The sequence below is a fragment of the Acinonyx jubatus genome, chromosome A3, assembly GCF_027475565.1.
Source record: "Acinonyx jubatus isolate Ajub_Pintada_27869175 chromosome A3, VMU_Ajub_asm_v1.0, whole genome shotgun sequence".
In the NCBI taxonomy this organism is placed as follows: Eukaryota; Metazoa; Chordata; class Mammalia; order Carnivora; family Felidae; genus Acinonyx; species Acinonyx jubatus.
Window position 1 is genome coordinate 64,791,392 of NC_069388.1, and position 6,000 is coordinate 64,797,391.

Consider the following 6,000-nt stretch of genomic DNA (forward strand, 5'->3'; position numbering starts at 1 on the left):
CCGTTTCTATCTCTTTGGTACACTTACAAGGACCGCCGGGGCGTGTGACTTTCAAAAGGGTTATCTCTCCCTCCTCCCTCTCGCTAGCGCTGGCCCCTTTCACACCAAGGGACCGTGTCAAAAGTCTAGGATCCTGAATGGTATGGCTTCAAATGCTAGGATTTAAGGACTGGGGAAGAAATAAAGGAGGGGAGTAGGAAAAAAGAATCCAAGACTGCACTTCTTGCTGCTGCAGTTTGAAAACCAGGCTTAAGCTCTGTTCTTTAAAATCTTTTATGCCAAAGCAATTTGACATAGGTAGTAAAGAGATGTTTAAAAATCATCGTACTCTTAACCCATTAATTCCAGTTCTAGGATGCTTGTCTAAGGAAATAATCTAAACTGGGCAAAGGTTTAGGTACACAAAAATCGCTGACTTGTTATAGAAACTAAAAAATGTGTATGATGAACTTGAATAGATTAGAGTATAAAAGAATAATAATCAGGCAGGTGTTTAAAATGGTGATTTTCAAGAATTTTTCATGACATGGAAAATGCACGAAAAAAATGACCATAAGGAATATTTGTTGCACTTACACGTGCCAGATGTTCCTGCCAAATGATGTGTATAGATAGATTCTTACAACCATAGGAGACAGATTCTATTATTATCTTTCTTCTAAAAACTGTCCTCCAGGAGGAACTTATGTAAGGTTGACTAGCAAATAAAGGGTGAGACTTGAGGCTTAGAGTTTATCCAAAGGGCTAAGTGGCAGAAACAGGATTTGAACTCAGGGAATCTGAACCCAGGGTCCAGCCTCTTAACTCCCATGCTCTTAACTACCTTCCACAGTAGTAAGAAATCAGGATGAAACACTGCACATGCACCAATAGATCACACATGTACACACATGTGCCCCCCCCACCCCCACAAGCTATGCATAGAAAAATAATGGAAGGACAGACTCCACAGTTTCACAATGCTATCTCTCGGTGGTACAATTACCTGCGATTTAAATTTCTTTATACTACTCTGGATCTTTAAATTTTTCTACAATGTGTATATTAATTTGACAAGTAGACAAAATGTTACATACAGATTGATTCTACTAAAAAGCCGTGTGCTAATTGCAGCATCATTTATTATAATGAAAACTCAAGGTAACTCAAATGTCAATTACTGTTTGAATAGATACAATCAATTATAAAACATACTAGGTGCAATAATTTGCAGGCATTGAAGGTGAAGTTTACACAGACCAAATGATTCCACATGGGAGGTGCAAAATGGTAGGCATATCATGCATGATTATTTGAAATATCATTATGAAATCTGAAAATAAAAAAAATCACTATCAGGATGGTAAAATTATATATGATTTATAGAACGTTTTTGACTTCCATAATGTTTTTCTATTTCTTGTATAATAAAATTTTCAGGGGCACCTGGGTGGCTCAGTCGGTTGAGTGTCTGACTTCGGCTCAGGTCATGATCTCACGTTTGTGAGTTTGAGCCCCACGTCGGGCTCTGTGCTGACAGCTCAGAGCCTGGAGCCTGCTTAGGATTCTGTCTCCCTCTCTCTCTGCCCCTCCCCTGCTCTCTCTCTCTCTCTCTCTCTGTCAAAATGAAATAAACATTAAAAACAAAAGTAAATTAAACACATTTTCATTGGGTTAAGGCTCATTTATCAAAATTAGCATGGATCACATGGGCATCTCTTTTGCCTTTCTGTTTTATTGCATTTCATTGCCAAAACACCCCAATGAGAATAGGCATTTCCCCCCTTTCTACTGTTAGGAAAATTAGGGCATAGAGAAGGTGAGTTACTTTGCTAAACTAGCAAATGAATGGAACTAGAACCCAGACCTGTAATCTCCCTCCCGAGGGCGCTGGCCTATAAACAACACGGATTCTTTTGTGTAAGGACTGCATAGTGTTGCCTAGAGAATAGAAACCACTATTATTAAGACCCCAAACTGAGATCCAAATCTGGATTCTCTCCAATGGGTGAGAGCCTGGAGGCAGGAAACATGCCCTGTTGATGTTCTGTGCATCCAGAGTGGGGCTGCCTAGGGCCTAAGGCTTTCTCCCACCACTCTCCAAACCCCTGCACCCACACCTCCACCCACACCCAGCCAGCCTTGGCCCCATATGCAGACTCCTTGGAAACATGCCTTGCCCTTGGCTGGAAAGAGGCCAGCAGATTTGTAGTTTAACCTCCCCCATCCCCTGTAGGGTATAGCCCTGCTCATGGCCCCCATAAGAGGGGCAAGGACCCCAGAGGCTAGCATGTGTTGAACCAGGTAGGCACGAGAAGGAAGCCTGGAAAGAGAGATCAAAGGACGTCAAGAGTCAGCAATAGTGGGTGAGGCCAGCAGTGGGAAGCTGGGAGTTTCAGGGGTCCCAGGGAACTTGGTCATCAGGCCGTCATTCTTCACTTAACAGATGGAGATGTGACCTGCCAGGATTACACAATTGTCAGGGAGAGTAGGGGTGAGTCCAATCCAAAGCCCAAGGGAATCAGTGGAAGACCAGTCTATGATTCTGCAGAGCCAGGCTTCATTCATTTAAGATATGCCCAGTGTCATACTTGCTTACCAGATCTTTCTTTTCTTATGGGGCCAGAGCCAGTACCCTATCCCCAATTCCATCCCACTGGGGGTCAGTAACCCTCATGGCTCAAGGTGAGAAAAATCTGGGAAGTCACAGGGGTGGGGGCGGCTCCCTCTCCAGGAAAACAAACCCAACCTCCAAAATACATGAAACAAACCAATGGACTGAGAGTCCACGGGTGTGTCCAAGTCCAAGAATTCCAGAGCCCAGTGAGGAAAGTTTCTAGAAGGCAGGAGGAGTCAGGAAGAGGCAGGGTTTGAGTGGTCCAGAAAGACATGCCGTAAAGAGCCAAGAGAAAACTGTATGATTCCATAGGTATACTAAGGGCGCAAAGTGCTAAGAAGTGGAGCTAAGCCCAGGTTGATCAGTTCCGATGGCAGGGAAGTGTCCTTAATAAGGAAAAAAGGAGATGGGAGATTGGATAGATGATTTGTACAAACAGTGCATGTAAGTTCCAACTGCTCAACACAAAGGTGACGTTAAAGGTACTTTGTGTAAGTCATTGACCCCGAATGCCATAGGGCACCCAGGGAAGTGTTGCCCAGAAAGAGACCTGTCCATCTGTCTGAGCTGGCTGATGACTGGATATTTGCTTTCCTATTTCTACGGGGTCCATGCAGTTTCTTTTGAGCAAAGAAGGAGAGGCAAGTGCCGTTCCGGGGATCTAACAGAGAAGCTGGTGCATCTTACACGGTAAAATGAGCTCATGTCCTGCTTCTGCTGCTTCTGGTGCTGTTTGTGTGCTCCTTTGCTGCAAACCTGGTACCTGTTCTGTGAAACAGCAGCAGAGGACGCGCCAGCCTCCCCATGGCTGAGGAAAAGCCCAAGGAAGGCGTCACAACTGAGAGCAACCATCACATTTGAAGGCAGCGGGCAGGATGGTACTGTGGTGCTCTATAGGATTAAGAGGCATACAGCACTTAGTACACCAATGAAAGCTTTCATCAATGACACACAAGGTTTGTCAATGAGGCAGCTCAGATTACAATTTGACAGGCAACCAATCAGTGAAACGGACAGACCTTCGCACTTGGAAATGGGGGATGGAAATACAACTGATGTGTCCCAGCAGCAGACAGGAGGGGTCTACTAAAAAGGGAAACTGCCACTTTACTCCAGAACTCTGTCCCTCCAGACCAAGAAGACATTCTCAATTAAAAACTGCAATTTGGATCCACCACATCCTGACTCCTACAGTATAGTTTTCTCTATTCTTCCATTTTCCCCTCTCCATTCCTCTATTGTACATAAAGTGTGCATGTACAAGAGCATATTGCGTGTTTAAAAATTTTTTAACGTTTACTTATTTATTTTTTCAATGTTCATTTATTTTTGAGAGAGGGACAGAGTGCAAGCAGGGGAGGGGCAGAGAGAGAGGGAGACACAGAATTCGAAGCAACTTGAACTCACGAACCACAAAATCATGACCTGAGCCAAAGTCGGACGCTTAACCGACTGAGCCACTTAGGTGGCTCAAGCATATTATGTTTTTAACTAAATGGCCAGTGGTATGTTGTGATTAACATCAAATGGGGATAAGATGGGGAAAAATACTGATTCTATGAAAACAGCCCCCTTTTCCATGCTCATTCAGCTCTTGCCTTTACATCCTAGGAAGTTATTTTGTTCTCATTGTTTGACAACATAAGAATTCTTTGATTGGAGAATTTTAATGTTTTTCATTTGTCATTGTAAAACCAAGGCAACTTTGTAATTTTCTAAATTTCATAAATTATAATTTTTTATAATTTTTTTGCACGTAGCCATTACATGTGGGGCAACCCATCTTTAAGTAGGGATAAATTATTCTAAAAGAAATAAATCCTGGGTAGTTTCCTTCAAGTGTCTTGAGGTGTAAATAAACTTCTTGTTTAAAAAAAAATGAGGTTGTGTGTCTTCCATGCTTGCGAGCCCTGAATGACTACCCATTGTACTTAGAATAAGCCCAAATTCCTTACATGCCACCCACGAGACCCAGTATGATGGGACACTGACCCTTCTCTCTTGCCATCACTCACTTAGTAAAGCCCCACAGACCTCCTCTCTGCTCCTCAAACCGGGAGAGCTGTATGTGGCTGGTGCCTTATACTTGTAGCTCCCTCTGCTCCTAAAGTCCTTCCCTTTTGCCCACCCTCCCTGTATGCATGGGGATGGCTGACCGCTTCCCCTGCTCTAGGTACCCAGGGCCCTACCCGAGCAGGGGTCACTGAAGGCCTCACTGTCCAAAACCCTTGACTTCTTTATGGCACTTAGATCACCCCGAAAGCACCAGCTGTCTGCTTGTTTGGGGTCCCCTCCCTAGCCCTGACCCCTCCCACTGGTGGCCAGGCCACCCACATTAGAATGTTCCTTTGTGAAAGCTGGGCGTTAACTGCAAGGGACGCGCTGCCTGGCACAGCGCCTGACATTTGGTGCCATTCAGTAAATATTTGTGGAATGAATGGATGAATGAATGAATGAATATGATGTCTGCTTATTTGAATTCAATTGACTGAAAGAAAACCCAGGACTCAAATGCCAAACGGGGAAAAATGAGAATCTTCAAATACTCACTTTCGTTTGCCTTTTGCAGTTGAGCACCACCGAGTCATGCTTCTACTTTTTCCTCTCTTCCCTCCTCCCTCCCCTTCGTGCTTCCACGGAGGTCCCCTAGGGTCTGGGCTAAGTGCTGTGTGATGGTCCCCGCTTCCCCCCACTCTGATCCCCAACATGCCTCCCCAGGCCTCCAGTCTTTCCCTGGGTCCCCCTCAAGTTACATCCCTTGTGCAGTCACCCACAGGTACCCCTTCTCTGTGGGCCTTCACTGTGACTGAGCCCTGAGGTCAGGACATCCTGGGAAGGAGAAATTAAAGATTCTCCAAGGAATCAGCCATGGCCATGTGTTTGCTAACATGTTTGTCTGGAGTCAATGTTCTGGACGATCTATACAGCAAGTTTTTCATAAAATGAATGACAACAACCTTGTCTTTTCAGGTGTCTTCTTTGCAGTCCCACGAGTCTTATCAGCTGATTATGACTCTGGACTGCTTCCTTGCTTCCTCTAAGCTTCAGATTCAAAGGAGCATTTGGCTCTCTCAATCCCTTCGAGTTCTAAATCTTCTGTAAGCACTAGGACACGAATCCATTCAGGCTTGGTAGCAGCCAGGATGAGTCAAACCCTCTGTGGGCTCATCTCCCAGTGACAAAACATCATTCCAGGGTGTGGGGGAGGGTGTGGTGATCTGGGCCGAGGGTCTGCCAGGACTCTCTCTTGCAGCTGGGACCCCTTTGGCTGTGCCTGCAGTGAGAAGCCTTCCAGTGAAAGGGATGCTGTCCTTCAGAAAAGGCCACTGGATGAGCTGTGGGATTGTATGGGAAAGCATGGGGTGCTCTGACAGCAAAGGTTTATCATGCTTTGGAATCGAGTT

General features: G+C 45.0%; 1 pseudogene; it reads left to right on the plus strand.

Annotated features, from left to right (window-relative positions):
* The first annotated feature begins 3,400 nt into the window (after positions 1–3,400).
* On the plus strand, positions 3,401–4,500 carry LOC128311188 (small ubiquitin-related modifier 2-like; annotated as a pseudogene).
* Positions 4,501–6,000: the final 1,500 nt, after the last annotated feature.